Consider the following 15,511-nt stretch of genomic DNA (forward strand, 5'->3'; position numbering starts at 1 on the left):
TCAAAAAAAAAAAAAAAAAAAAAAAAAAAACCAATAAAAAAATTACATATACAAAAACTTAGAAAATATTCACAGCTCTATAAAAAATCTGTATTGAATAACTGTAGGCAGAAGTGCTTTTATCTTTTTTAATATTGGTCGATTAAAGTGTTGTTAATCATAGATAGATAGTAATAGTAATAGTTTGCCATGCCTGGAATTCCCTCTCATCAATATGTAACTTAATTTGGGTGAGAAACAAAATGGGAAGTACAAATTATAGCCCGTCTTTTGTGTAGTCTTTCTATTTTTTTCTTTTTTTTCTCTTTCAATATCACTTTTCATTGATGATATATTCTTGTAATATTCAAACTTGCCACACTGGCCACAGCAATGGCAATAATACAACATGATGGTTCTTTCTGCTCCTGAAAATGTGGAGTTTCCAAAACTACTTTTACTATCATATTGCTGCTGACAACCGACTGAGTTGCAAAAAAAAGCACAAGGATGAAAGCAGATTAAAAAAAAAATAATAATAAAAGCAATTTACATTCAGTGACTTAACTGACTGTAATTGAAAGCATTGTATCTGCTTTAAAATACAATTTATTTATTTATTTTAATACTGAAAGAAAGCAGATTTATTTTATTTTATTTTATTTTTAAAACAACAGTCTGCCAGGTGGAGATAGTTGAATTATTTCTGCCTTATTCCTGAATAAGAACCCGTGTTTCCTTATCAGCCTACTCACCTCATCACCATCTTTCTGCAGTGTGCATGCATTTTTCATTTTAGATACTCCTGATAAGTAAATTTTATATTACAGAAAGAAACCAGGATTTTCAAAGTCATCTGAAAAACAGGGTGCTAAAAGTTCATAAATTCTACTGAGATACTCCTTAAGGTTGTTTGAAAATCATGAATAAACAAAGTGATTCTACCTTAAGTTTTAGTATATAAATATTTTTGAGAAGGAACTTGGATGTCCCATGTTCTTTTGCTCTTAACACTGCTGCTGCAAACTGGGACACCAGAATAAATACAAGTAATTACAAATCTTTCAGTAGCAAAACTGATGTATCTCATTTTATCTTTTTATCTACACTCATTAGGGTACTATGTATCTCTCATGGCATGACCAGTGAGCACACTAGACACACTCTTCCTTCACTTTTGATGTATTACATCAAACATTACTAGTGTCGACTTTCCATTTGCTATGCTCATTTCTAATACTATCCACATGTCTTCATATAATTCATGGACTCATTTTCATAATTAAGTTGTATTTTTTTTCAAGGAAAAATATCTCATAGTGTGAGATTAAGAGAAATTTGATTTTCTTTCTTAATGAACTATTTTGATGGAAGAATTTGGAGCTGCACAAAGAGATAAGATGTATGTAGTAGCTTAAATATATCCACTGAAATTGATCACATTACTATGACAGTGAATTAATGAGGAAATAAATCAGTAAAATAATACATAATCAAAATGATTATATAAGATCCAAGCCCAGTGTGATAAAATATGAGTCTAAATAGAACATGCATTTCTTTGAAGTTTAATAATTTCATTTTTCTAACTGGTCTGCACACTTTGAGCGATACTCTATTTAATCACAGAACAATTTCTCATGCTAAATTTTGTCTTGGATAGAAACACGATGTGCAGAATGAGCAAAATCAAATATTATTTTTAAAATGTGCCTTTCAGTGGTAAGATTATATAAATTTATATGTTAGAGCTACTGGAACAATTTAGAGTGCTTAACGCAGCTGACAACATTCCAGAAATGCACTTTATAATTTTCTTCAACATGCATGTTAATTGGTCTAAAACTACTAAGCAGTAAAATAATTATTGTCACTTTTTATCTCAGCTGTAATAATGAAACATACTATTTGAAAATGAAAGTGACTATGGGGCTCTTTCTGTATTTGTTGGGTGATAAGGAAAAAGCAGTTATTGTCAAGGTAAATTACCATCTTTTAATAAATCTATAAAATATATTAATGAAGTTTTGTATCTGATAACTTCGTGTGGTCAAGCCCAAAACAATCAATATATGATGATGGAAGTGACAATATAAAAGATCTGTGTTGACTCCTTCTCTGTAATGTCTTAAAACAGAAGATGGCAGTCACATTGGAAGAAATTAGTAATACATTGGCAGAAAGATCTACAGAGCTATGAGCACAACTGGGGCTGCAGCACGTACAAGCAGTGCTTTTTTTCTTGTAGTTAAGGGTGAAAGAAGCATTTCAGCTCCTTTCTGTGTTCAACTTGGTGCTGTCAGTGTATTAAGGAATTTCTTACGTATCTGTCTCTTTAAAAATTGTGCTATTAGCTTATTATTGATATGTTATCTTAATATACCTGAATAGAAATTTTATCTGTTTAGAATTTACTTAAGAAAAATATGCATTTATAATGCTAAGTCATTTTACCTGAAAATTAGAAAACTCAGCTTACTTAAAAGCTTTGCTATTAAAATGGAAAAATAGAAGATGAAATCAACAGAACAGAATTTATTTTTCAATGAGTGACCTAACTAAAGAATTATCTGATTAGAGTCTGTGAAATTATTTCAACTTCATGTCCACCTGCAGAATATCTTGTTTGTTATGCAAGTATTTCAAACCCAGTCAGATACACAGCATTGGAAAACCAGTGGGCGGTTTGTGGTTGACAAATTGAAAAGGATGCAAAGAAAAGGTTGTTTAAGCACTTATTTCTGTTATGATATCTAATCAGTGTGTAAGCCTATCTGTATGATGATGTAGCTGGCAGAGACACATATAATTCTGAAGGGTGATGTTCAAAGTTAAGGCTGAGAGTCTGTTAAGCCTCTTCTGCTCCTAGGGTAAAGATATCTAGAAAGAACAAGAAGAAAGCAGCAGGTGTTTGTGAGTAGAAGACTTCTAAAGTAAGAAATTCCTTTTTGAAATTCAGAAAAACTTGGGCTGTCATGAAAGCATTTAGTGAATTAGTAACTAGATCTGATCATGTCTAATATCTGGAATTATCTACTTCTAATATCTATTAGTCTCTTTAAAACAAAGAAACCAAAAACTTCTTGCCTCCTTCATCAGTTTGTCACCCATGGGAATAGTGGAAGAAACTGCACTATGGATGCGTGCTTTGAGCAGGTACTCAATGGTGACCAGAACTGTGTATATGTATATATTACATAATACATAATATTTATATTATATATATGCACACACAAAATTAATATAATTTTATTTAATTACATTATTAAATAAATAAATAATATAATTTTAGATAAAATATATTAGAAAAAATATATACATATATATGCATGCGCATATATATATAATATATTCGGATATATATATATATATTTTCCCCTGGGGCTAACTAAAGGTTATTCCATTTTGCTCTTAATTTAATTTTTCAGTACTGGTCATGCCCTTGTAGTACTTGCGTTTGTACATGGACAGCAAGGACAGAAACCATTTTTTGTTGCTTTACTGTGCCAACACCTGAATTTCTGTGATAATCACAGGAAATAGGAGACATAGATTTAAGTTCTAAAAGGCTAGAGAATGCTGTCAAGCTTCTCAACAGCAATAATGCAGTTTCCTCCATTCTGCATGCTACAGTAGCCTGTGATCTATGCCTGCTTCATGTGTGATGGAACCTTTTGTAAAATTTATATTTTCAAGCATTTTGGCCAAGTAATGACATGAGGACCGTAAATCTAAAATGGTAGTATTTTTAGAAGTAAGAATAAAGATTTTGTAATAGAAAGAAGCCTTTTGTAGATACCCATATATCTTGCTCACCTATGGAGTCTAAATACCTTTTGCAAATAATCTAGACAAATATAAGACCTATAGCATGCTTCTTCAGGGTGCCTTATACTTCTCTGCTGCTCCTGTAAAGAATAAATGCTGTTTTTGAGATACAATCCTCTTAATGCTGTCCAAAGTGCTTTTCCTTCTGTATTCCCATTATAGTGTTGATATGACCAAAACTGAACTAATGTCAGGCTGAGCAGAACAGTTAATCAATTTTTCAAAGCTAATGGATCTGGCAGCTTTAGTAAAATTCACTGTCTCTAATGTAAGCCATTCTTTTCCTTAGAATTTTCCTGGATTGTCCTCCCTTTGGTTACCCATCCCACTGCAGATTTGTGTTGGGTAAAAAGTAATTTCCAGTGTGGCCACAGCCTGTAATGCCAGTACCTGGGGCAAGAGCAGCTCAGTGTTTTTTATGGAATTATTCTCAGTGATGAATGTGGAACAGTGAAGAGACTCTTGTCTGGGTTTCGTTGGCAGGAGAGCTGATATGGACCTTCTACACTGATTTATGCTTCTTTCCCATTCAGATGAGATGCTTTGTGTAGAATACATAGAATGTGCAGTGAATTGCCTACATCTGTTTAAACATACAGCCACTTGTATGTGGGAAGAGGGCTTGCTGTGAGCACAACACAACTCTTTTGCTCTTTGTTGAATTGCTGTTCACTTGCCAAGTCAAGCTATCTGTTCTCAATACACTAAAACTTAGGTCACTTAGAAATCAGTTTATCCCTGTGTTACTCCCTGATAGCTGCAATCAACAGCGTCATTTTAGTGATTTTATTTATTTATTTCAAGGTGTAGTTCTATGGCTTTCTTGGAGTACTGCATTTGATTGTGAAGCTAGTGATGTTTTAATTTTTATCGTCAGCTGAAAGGCTGCGAGATGTCCAAAATTGGAGTAAAACCATTTTATGGTAGGGCATAGAATAAAATTGTGATGGAGAGCATGAATCTTTGTGCAAGGAAACTGCTTGATGCTTGGTCCTTGTACATGGCACTTGAAAGGAGTGCACTATCACTGGGTAGGACAACAAGCATACTGCCTGTGACTAGCCAACAAATGTATGTGCAATAGGATTCCTGGAATGGAGCTGAGGCACCTTAGCAGCCACATAATGAACTGGACTTGAGCAAGGCCTTTGACATGGTGCCCCACCACATCCTAATCTCTAAATTGGAGGGATGTGGATTTGATGGGTGGACCACTCAATGGATAAGAAATTGGTTGAAAGGCTGCAGACATAGGGTGGTGGTCAGTGCCTCTATGTCCAGCTGGTAACGAGCAGTGTCCCCCAGGGGTCTGTCTTGGGACCAGTGCTCTTTAACATCTTTATCAGTGACATCGATGATGGAATCGAGTGCACCCTCAGCAAGTTTGCTGATGACACCAAGCTGAGTGGTGCGGTTGATACGGAGAGAGGAAGGGATGCCATTCAGAGGGACCTTGACAGACTTGAAAGTGGGCCCGGGTGAACCTAATGAGGTTCAACACAGCAAAGTGCAAGGTTTTGCACTTGGGCCAGAAGAACCCCAGGCATCTGTACAGACTGGGAGGAGTGATTCTTGAGAGCAGCTCATCAGAGAAGGACCTGAGGGTCCTGATGGACGAGAAACTTAACATGAGCCAGCAGTGTGCTCTTGCAGCTTGGAAGGCAAATGGTATCCTGGGCTCCATCAGGAGAGGGGTGGCCAGCAGGGACAGGGAAGTGATTCTCCCTCTTTGCTCTTGTGAGGCCACATCTGGAGTACTGTGTCCAGGTATGGAGCCCTCAGTACAAGAAAGACATGGAGCTGTTGGAAAGGGTCCAGAGGAGGGCGACGAAGATGATCAGGGGGCTGGAGCACCTCCCGTATGAAGACAGGCTGAGGGAGCTGGGCTTGTTTAGCCTGGAGAAAAGAAGGCTGCGGGGTGACCTCATTGCAGTCTTTCAGTACCTGAAGGGAACCTATATCCAGGAGGGGAGTAAACTCTTTGAAAGGGCCGATAATAGCAGGACAAGGGGAAATGGATTTAAGTTGAAAGAGGGTAGATTTAGGTTGGATGTTAGGGGGAAGTTCTTTACTAGGAGAGTGGTAAGGTCCTGGAAAAGGCTGCCCAGGGAGGTTGTGGATGCCCCATCCTTGGAGGTGTTCAAGGCCAGGTTGGATGGGGCCCTGGGCAACCTGATCTAGTACATGTGGAAGTTTGTTGGTCCTGCCTTGCAGGGGGGTTGGAACTTCATGATCCTTGAAGTCCCTTCCAACCCAGGTCATTCTGTGATTCTGTGAACTCTTTGCCAAGAACTCACTTCAATTCCTGCTTACTTACAGTCAGCAAACATAAACAAACTGTGTTTAAAGGTTTGGCTAATTTGCTTTTAACAAGCTTTGCGTAGAGGAAACAAGATGGACTAACAGCCCTTATATACTTGAATCTCAGATCTTGCAGCTAAGAATTACCTTCTTCGTAGCCCTTTCAATGAACCTATTTTTAACCTGTAGTCAACATATTGAAGTATTTGGTATAATAGCTTTTATGTCATACTTGTAACAAATATTATCAAGTTCTGAAAAAAGTCTGATTCTATAAGAAAAGAAGTATTTTAAGCATTAAAGATGCTGGTGTTCATCATGGTATGATGAACATTGTTTCTGCTGCAATTATTAGCTGTATTGCATATTGAGCTACTTCTGAGATAATTCTTTCATTAGGTGTGCAAATTTTACCTGATTTTAAAATTTGCCATACACTTTTCCGTACATTGCAGATGTTTTTGTTATAATACAATAAAGGGAGACAAGACTGAAAAGCAGCTGAAAAATTTGAGCATTCTAGCTCGTTGTCCAGAGCTGCTCACAGGAGTGTGTTTGAGTGCTGATAAGGCACTAACTATATTGAAAAGGCAGAGACATAGCATAAGTACTGTTTTTTGTGTTGCTTTTTTATTTTTTTTCCCATTTCAGTCACTTAAGGATGATTCCTCCATGCATTAGGGAAAGAGAAAGAAAAAAAAAAAAAAAAAGAAAAAAAAAAAGAAAAAAAACAAACAGAAGAAAAACCAAACCCCCACCCAAAATAAACAACACAGTTTGTATGTATTAAACTTAAAATGTTCAAGATGTATATCTTCAGAGAGCTCATATTTTTTAAAGATAAATGAAATACATATGGCATTTTAACTTCTGTTTATTGCTTATAAGCTCATTAGAGACTGATTGCTTAGAAATCACAGCTGCTTGATGAGGTCAATAGGAGCCAAAGAGCCTATACAGGCCAATTTAACGCCTTTAATTGGCAATGAAATTTGGAATGTAGAGTCTTTGTCATTGAGACAGATGCAGTGTTTGCAAAGAAAAAATATATATATATTGAATAGCTTGATAGTTGTGTACATTGACATTACCTTGGTGGCCCTATTTCCTGCTTGCCTTTCATTATACTTATGTCTCTTAGTGGAGCCTAAGCCTAAGACTTTAGAGGTGATAAAGGCATTCCTTCTCACTCAACATTGCTAAAAATAGGTACTGCTTGGAATAAACTGTGCTATTTAAACTATATAGCCAAAATGTATTTCTTGCCAAATGAGGTCATCACCTCTCTGGTACATCTGGCCTCTTATCTTCCTGGCACTTTTACGTCTGCTTCTAACCTCAATTTGCTGTTCCAGTGCCAAACACCAGAGCCACTAGAAAATGGTATTTTCATTGTCAGCAAATGGAAATAAATTGGTATACTTACATGGTATGAAAAAGAATATAGTACAAAACATATATTTTTCAACATTATTCTTAAAGTGACAGGAGTACTTTTTGAAGAAGAAGAAGAAAGCAAACTTATAAATACCTCATATTCTGTATACAGGCTTGTCAATGACAGAATTTCTCTGTTTTAGTTTCTTCAGAAAAAAATGTTAACATCAGTTTCTTCTGATAAATGTTTAAAGCATTATCATACTGAAATGTAACCACAACAAACTCTCTCATTCCTTACTTTATGTCTTGTGAAAGACATAAGCCAGAACTTTTTTGTTATAGGTAGATTTTCTTAAAGGAATGGCCTTAAGCTGCACCAGGGGAGCTTCAGGTTGGATATTAGGAAGAATGTCTTCTCAGGAAGAGCAGTAAGGCAGTGGCACAGGCTGCCCTGGGAGATGGGGAGTCAGTGTCCCCAGAGGTGTTCAGGAAATGTGTGGAAGCAGCACTGAGGGACTTGGGCACTGGGCATGGTGAGGATGGACTGGTGCTTGGACTAGGTGATTTTAGAGATCTTTTCTGACCTTAGTGATTCTGTGATTCAATAAATTATGAAGGTGAAACAGTTTCCACTGTTGTATGGGATCATCAATATCTGCATGTAATGGGGCAGAAATCAAACTTTTTATAGCTAATTGAATCCAAAAATAGCTCAACTGCTATTTACATAAAACTAATAAAATTGAAGACTAACCAAATGTACAATGATTATTTTTTTTCATGCATTGCAACTTGCATGATTATAGTATGTTGACAGAAATGCTCATGTTATCCTGTGCTATACATCATGCTATATAAGTAACACAAATAGTTAATACATCTATAATAAGATATTAGCTGTTATATAGATGGTCTGGTGTGGTACACAGTGAAGTCAGAACTTGAGAGCAGACCAGTTTGCAAGTGTCTGATGGATTCAGAAGACTGGCTCGTGTTTCCTAGGCAAGCCTCATCCAGAAGGGGCAGGACTTCTCTTTCCTTCTCCCTCTTCTTCCTCTTCTCCTTCTTCTTCTTTTTCCAATCCTTCTTTTACCACCCTCTGACTGTGTGCTGTGAATCCGATCCAGAGCGAGATTTCGGTCCGGCTTTTTCAGAGAGCCGTCGGTACACACAAAGTTGGCTGCTGTGCCATTCAGCATCCCGGCAGCTCTTTCTCTTCACACTCGCAATGGCAAAGCTTTGTGCGGATGCACTGCTGGATGCGCTGAGCTAAAAGCGTCGGGGGGAGCGGAGCGCGGTTCGGGCTGCCTTTTAAAGGTGAGGAGGAGAAAATGCGCGTGCTAGGGGAGGCATCTGCCGGCCCAGAGGGTGGCTGTCGGTGCTGTGCGAGCTGCATCCTCAGCCCCCGGTTGTGATGCAGGAGTATGCGAGCAGGAGGTGGGAGGGGAGGGATGCTTTGTACTTGCAATAAGGCGCCCCGGATTAAGTATTATTATCGTGAGGAGTACTTTGGGGCTGGTGACGAACGATGCGGTGATCAAAGCTTTCGGGAAACATCGCTGTCAGTTATTTATCCGCTCCCAAGTTCAACTGAACTGTATTAAAACCCATGGCAGAGGCCAGCAGCTCTGAGCTGCAGGGTGCTTGGAGTATCTCTTGCTGCTTCTGAAGTCCCCTTATTGCAGGCAGTTTGGCAGAATGCTCTGGAGAGAGCGTTTCATGCACACTTATCTCGATTGGAGTCTTTTCTTTTGCTCTAATCCACCGAGGAACAGTTCCGTTTAGCAATAACAGGCCATTTTTAATGCTCACATCTCGTACTGTGCTTCAGTGTCTTTGGAATGACTACTTTTAGAGCTACATAGATTTCTGCGGGTTTAGGTGACAATTGGCTTTTCATTCTAATTCTGTAATAGATAAGTGCTTCACTAAAATGAATTAAATTAAGAACAAAACAAAAACACTTATAGAGCAGTTCTAGCTTTTTTTTTTTTTTTTTTTTTTTTTTTTTTTTTTTTTTTTTTTTTCTTGTGCTTAAAATAGCCTGTATCAGTAGTGCTGCTTTTACTTTTGGGTGGTCTGCTTCATCCCTTCACGTGTCTGTCTGCTTCTGGTTGAATGTATATCAAACATAATAAGATTAAAATTTGTAATATTTATGCTCTTAGAAAATCTTAGAAAAGGACCTTAACGTTGAAGTGGGTTTTATGTATCACTATGTTTTCCAAGTATTTTTCTAGTATTTTTAATTGCCAAATCCAGTATGAAGCGCACAGTGTTTTTCAAGTTAACCGAGGTGGTGTTTTAACAACCAAACTCTTGGGGATTTCTAGTAGCATGCATATTAGTAAAACGTCGGTGATAGCATGTGTGCTTCTTAAAGTTTCTACCTCACCAGTACCTATTTTTAATGGAAAACATTCAGAATGTTTTTTCCAACTCCCTAAACATTTATTTTCTGGTAAACTTTTCTCTGGAAATGTGTTGTGGAATGCATGCCTTAGGATTGCACATTTTACCCAAGGCTGATATTTCTTCCTGCTGTTAGTTAAGAAAGTGTTTGTCAGTTATTCCCATAGATTTTCTAATGTGAGTTGAGAGTTAAAATTCATGCCGGATTAGTTTTACATATTAAATGAGGCATTCCAGGTACTAATGTGAAGCAGAAAATGTCTACATATGATTTTTTTTGCATACCATTGTTAGGATAGTTGACAGAAAGTATGAAAAGAGCTTATACATTTTAATATTTAAATGACTCGTGGAATTGCAGATTGATATTTTCAATGGCTTTTCATTACAGTTTCTGCCATTGAGGCATCGTGAGGGCTTTGAGAAAGATGGAGTGCTATAATTACCAGGTGCACATGTTCATTAATCCTTCCTGGCTAGAAAAAGCTTGAAGTTCTTCTCCAGTGGCCCATTCGTAAAGCTATAAATATCTAAATTGTGTCAGCCAAGAAGTCACACAGAATGGAGGCTCTTTTTGAGTTCAATTTCATGCACTGTTGCTTTGGTCTTGTGAGGGAGTGTGTTGCATTCCTCATGATGGATATTTGTCCTCTTCCTCATAAAAGTTCAGAAAACAAACTGTTAGGTCATTGATTATTCAGTTGAAAGTATATGCAGTTAGATTATCATTAGAATTATTCAGGAGAAGTGTAGGTAACTTAAGAGCAAAAATAACCGTAGTAAGTGAAGGCACAAAACAGAGGAGTTGCCAAGATTATTGTAAACATTAAGTGTAACATTTTAGTAAACAAATTAAGGAAAGATGTAGTGCAGACTTAAGAAAAAAAAGATCTTAGAGGAAGATCTATGCAAATCTGCTTTCACTGTTTTCCATTGAGTAGTATGTTGGCAAGTTAAATATCATGGTGCTTGAACACTTTTTTTCTGTGACTCTTAAACTTCTTGATATAGACAGAATATATAGATGTATATAGACAGAAAGGTGAGTAATGTAGTTTTTGTCTATAAATATACACCTACATAGATCTATATGTAAGTACCTCGGTAACAAATGAAAATATTGAAGGTAACCTTCATCTAAAGCTATTTTTTTAGTAGATAATTAAAATAGACAAGGGTGTCTATTTTAGGTGTCATTAAAATGCCTGTATAATTCCTGTATGAATGTGTATGTATGTACACCTTTCTGAACATGTTCTTGTTAGCATTTAATGGAACTGCACCGAAATGTTGTTAACAGTCAGTTCCGCATCTCCAATCTGTCATTTGCCTTATAGGACTGTTCCAAGACCATGCATCAACTTATGTTTGAAAAGTACTAAAATATATATTTCATTCAGTCACAGCTGTCTGTAATCTTAGACTCTCTTGTGAGTTCAGAATTAAAATCTCAGCAGCTTCAGCAATTTTATAGCAATTTTTGGTTGTTTACAATGAACTGAGAAATCTATCAAAATATAACAGAGTTAGAGATCTTACCTGGCTTGCACACAAACATAGTAACTTTCACCAAAAACAAGTGTAAGGGAAGATAGCAGTGTTGCCTGTAGGATGTGCAGTTTGTTCACATTGTCAGTCCTTAGGTATTGCTGAGAAAGGTTCTGTGTTTGCTTCCTGACCTGCAAAAGTGAATAAAGATAGTGTGTCATTTTTGTAAGGAAAAACATGGATCTGAATTTATGCATTTTTATTTTTTTTTTTTAGAATAATAGGTGAAATGGTAATAACGCTGGGCACTGCCCCTGGTACTTCAAGTTCTCTCACATCCAGTTTCTTCTGCCAGCTTGTGCTGCTGTAGATGGAGCTGAGGAACTGTCCAGCAAGGGAGCTGCTGGCAGGGCAGCCTGATTCCCACTATCTTCCATAACTATTAGGATTCTCCCTTCTGGCCTTTTAAGAGTTATATGTGAAATATATTACCTGGTGTGGGTCACAGACAACTTTTTCATGGTTTGTAGTACTTGGGGCATGGATTAAGATCATTCTGCCAGGCACTGTAACTGTACAGTTCTTTGGATGGTAGAATTTGTGTTTAGCTTAACATTCTTACCTTATGTTAAATAGCATATTTTTAAATAAAGTTTTCTAGCTAGCAGCAATTTCATATTTTATGTAATTGTATCTTTTGTGTTGTTATTGGTTATTTAAATAATATTTATTTTTCTTAGCAACAATATCCTTTTCTATCTGCTTTTTGTTTTGCATTTATCTTTAGTTTGGCAACTGTTATTATTTTTCCCTAGGAATAACAGGTTGTGATAAGACAAGAACCATCTTAGGTTACAGTTTCTTTCAGGGTTATTAGTTCTAATGACTTTCAAGGAAAAAGAAAACAATAAAGACAACCAAACCTTAAATCACCAAAATCATCCCCTCACTTTGAAGATTTAGCTGAAACATTTGCCAATATTAGCTGGCTTTTTAACACCTTGTCCTATTCATGCTATTTATAGATACAAAACCTCAATGTTGTGGGCCAAATCTGATCTGAATTACGTCTCTGCTTTAAAATGTTAGTTTTTGCTATATGTTGTTAATACCAGCTGTGTACCATTTCACACATGTTCCATCATTCACATAAAACCCTTCAAACTAAGAACCATTGTCTGTCAGTAGAAAACCATACAATTGCTGTATGACAAAACCAATCAATATCTGTCTATCCTTAACTAAATTAACTGAACTAATATGAAAGGACATGAAACAAATTCTGTATTAGATCTGACTAAGAATCTATCTAGCATGATGCTCTGTACCTGATGTAAATAACGTTGCCAACAGAAGAAATGAGCCCAGTGGGTATTTCCCATGTATATCTATCTCATCATTATCCAGCAAACAATGTTTGTCAACATGATAGTGATTTTGTGAGCCCCTGTTTTTATTTGTTGTTTTGTTTTTTTTTTTAATATGTTTTTTTTTTTTTTTAAGTCATATTGGATATTCCTTTTTTCTTTATTTTGTTTTGCTAGCAAAATGTAAAAGATTATCTCATTGTTTATTATGGAATTATCTCTTTATTTTCTTCCCACATTCTTCTTTCTTCTTTCTATCATTTTTCTACCTATTCTGGCCACTGGAACTGACTGGCTAGATGTCATATTAGTCTTAGTTCACCCCAAAATAACCAAGATGTTTCTGCCAGCTCCAGCATGCATTTGATGAAGATTAATGTGGTTTTTCTGAAAATACACTCATCCTTAGACATGCTTTATTGTTTTCTTTTTTTTTTTCTCCACTTACCTTTTGTTTTTAAAAAGTTTGTTGGAATAAAGAGTGCACATTTTTTCATTTCTGTATTTACTTGTGGCAAACATAATGGTATGCTAAAATAGGTGAAACTATTTCTAAGTGAAGAGTGCTATCATTAAACAGTTTCCCATGGCTTCTTATTTTTCAGCCTAGACCTATGAAATGCTGCCTATTTGCTCTAAGCTCTTGAGTGAGGTGAGAATGAGAAATTATATTATGCAGAAGCAGTAAAAGTCATTCACATTATGTTAAGTACACTGGTAGGCATGCCATTGCAATTTCATTGATGGACATTGAAAATGTGATGAATTTGATCAAGTTACAGTGGTTTAATGAATGACCAGCCCTTTTACAAAGTAATGTTTTTCAATCTGACTTCTCTGTTGTCAGTAATGTAGATTTGCATTGCCTCTGGCAAAAGAGAGTTCAAGCTCAGTCTCTCTTGGATGAATGTAACTTAATCTCTAGTCTATAATATAATAAAGGAGGCTTCTGTTTTCTTAAGAGAAAACGGATGCCATAATTGCTTTTTGCAAGAAACCCAATTCCATCAGTTTGTGTTATGCATACTCTGAGAACTTATGAGTTAATCGTCCATACATCCACTGCTTAGTGTAGTATGTATTTTGTATGACAGTACTGGTATATGTAAGTAGAATTAGCTAATCTGTACATCCAAATGGCAGCTATGTATATCTCTGGGTAAAATCCTGAGATCTGGACTCTAGTTGGGAACAGGCATGTGATAGTCATCAGACTTTTCATGTGTTAAAATGGGAGTATACTCTGTTATGAATATGTAATTCTTCTCCAATATACTTTTTTTTTTTTTTTTTTTTTTTTTTTTTCCTTTAAAGAGAGAAAAGAACATAGCTGACATACATTTTGGATGCCTGAAGGGCTTTGGAGTGAGTAATATCACATTGGTTGTGTTGCTTCACAGGTTTTGTTTCTGTTTTGAATGACTTTTTTCTTTCTTTTTTTTTTTTTTTTTAGTTTTGTTTTTGTTGTTTTTTTTTTTTTTTTTTTTTTGTTTGTTTTTTTAATTTTCTTCTTCTTAACTTTTGGTTTGATTCCATTATTTTTTTTTTTACTTTTATGTTACTCCTTTGGACAACCTTTGAAACTTTCTGCACAACAGAAACCACATGAGCATCTTCCGTCTCAATAAAACAGGCCTTCTGTTACTTGTCTTGCAGTAACACTTGAAAGTATAGTGCAGCATAGGCATAACATGTTCTGGTTAACGCTAGAAAGTAGTATCGTTACAATAAACATCTTAGTATAGACCGTAAAAGTGACCAATAAAGCTTTTGCCAGCAGATTTTATTACCTGTGTGGTAGCCTCTGACTGGGTCTATGGATCTCCATGTCCAGCCTGATGCAATTTTAGATCACGTAACTTCTGCACCTCTGTGAATTTCACAAACACTGTCTTGGTTGACAACTCTTTGACAATCAGTGTTAATGCAAGAAGCCACAGAGGACACCTCTGCTAAGCTTCTGTGGCCATGTCATAGCAGAAACCCAAATTTCCTTCTCTGATCACCTTCATTTTAGAAAATAATGCTTAGAAAAAACCTTCTCTTTTTATCATCCTGCCCTGTCTGTCTTGCTCACATCATCTGGCTTAGATGTATCATAGGCATAAAAGGGAGGAATTACATCTTGAATCATTATGCCTTTCTGTCTATCATGTATTACCTTTTACAATACTTATGGAAGTGGAGATAAACAACAACGACAACAAATCCTTCAGAGGCTGAATCATCCATAAAAAAATTCCATTATAAATCCTTAAAAAAGGGAAAACTGAGCTTTTAGTTTCCTTGATACTGCCTACAGAAGTGTATATATATATATATATATATATATTATATATATATATTATATATATATTATATATTATATATATATAATTAGTAAATTGATTAAGACGGGTGATGGATTAATCCTTGTGATGCTTTATTAGATTTATAATCACCATCAGTTTACAGCTGCTGATTATTTAAAAAATTGTGGAGTTTTAGTTTGCAAGTACAGATTGCATTGTGATGAAAGGAGTAAGCTGAGAAAAGACAGGAAACGGATCTCAGATGTTTCACTTGACCTGGAACACGATTCATGACAGTTACATAGCTCAAGTAGCAAATGCATGCTTTCCCTTGCATTGTCTCCTACAATATGTTATATGTTAGCTGTAGTTTGTCCTTCCTTCTGTTTGCTTTATGGAGATTAAAGCCGTAGTATAGAATCTGTGAAAGGACTGACAAAAAACAAAACAAAACAAAATAAAACA

At 36.0% G+C, this 15,511-nt stretch overlaps 1 protein-coding gene across 18 annotated transcripts in view; it reads left to right on the forward strand.

The window, feature by feature from the left end:
* DMD (dystrophin) overlaps nt 1-15,511 on the forward strand; it is a 1,110,121-nt gene that overhangs the window by 591,042 nt on the left and 503,568 nt on the right. The window contains exon 1 of one of the 18 annotated variants that reach the window (XM_072349556.1): nt 8,661-8,805. The exons of the other annotated variants lie outside the window; for them this stretch is intronic. The gene's annotated coding sequence lies outside the window, so the exon portion shown is untranslated. Of the gene's footprint in view, nt 1-8,660; nt 8,806-15,511 lie in introns of those variants that run through there. 18 annotated transcript variants of the gene reach the window in all.

This window comes from Excalfactoria chinensis, chromosome 1, assembly GCF_039878825.1.
Source record: "Excalfactoria chinensis isolate bCotChi1 chromosome 1, bCotChi1.hap2, whole genome shotgun sequence".
Taxonomy (NCBI): domain Eukaryota; kingdom Metazoa; phylum Chordata; class Aves; order Galliformes; family Phasianidae; genus Excalfactoria; species Excalfactoria chinensis.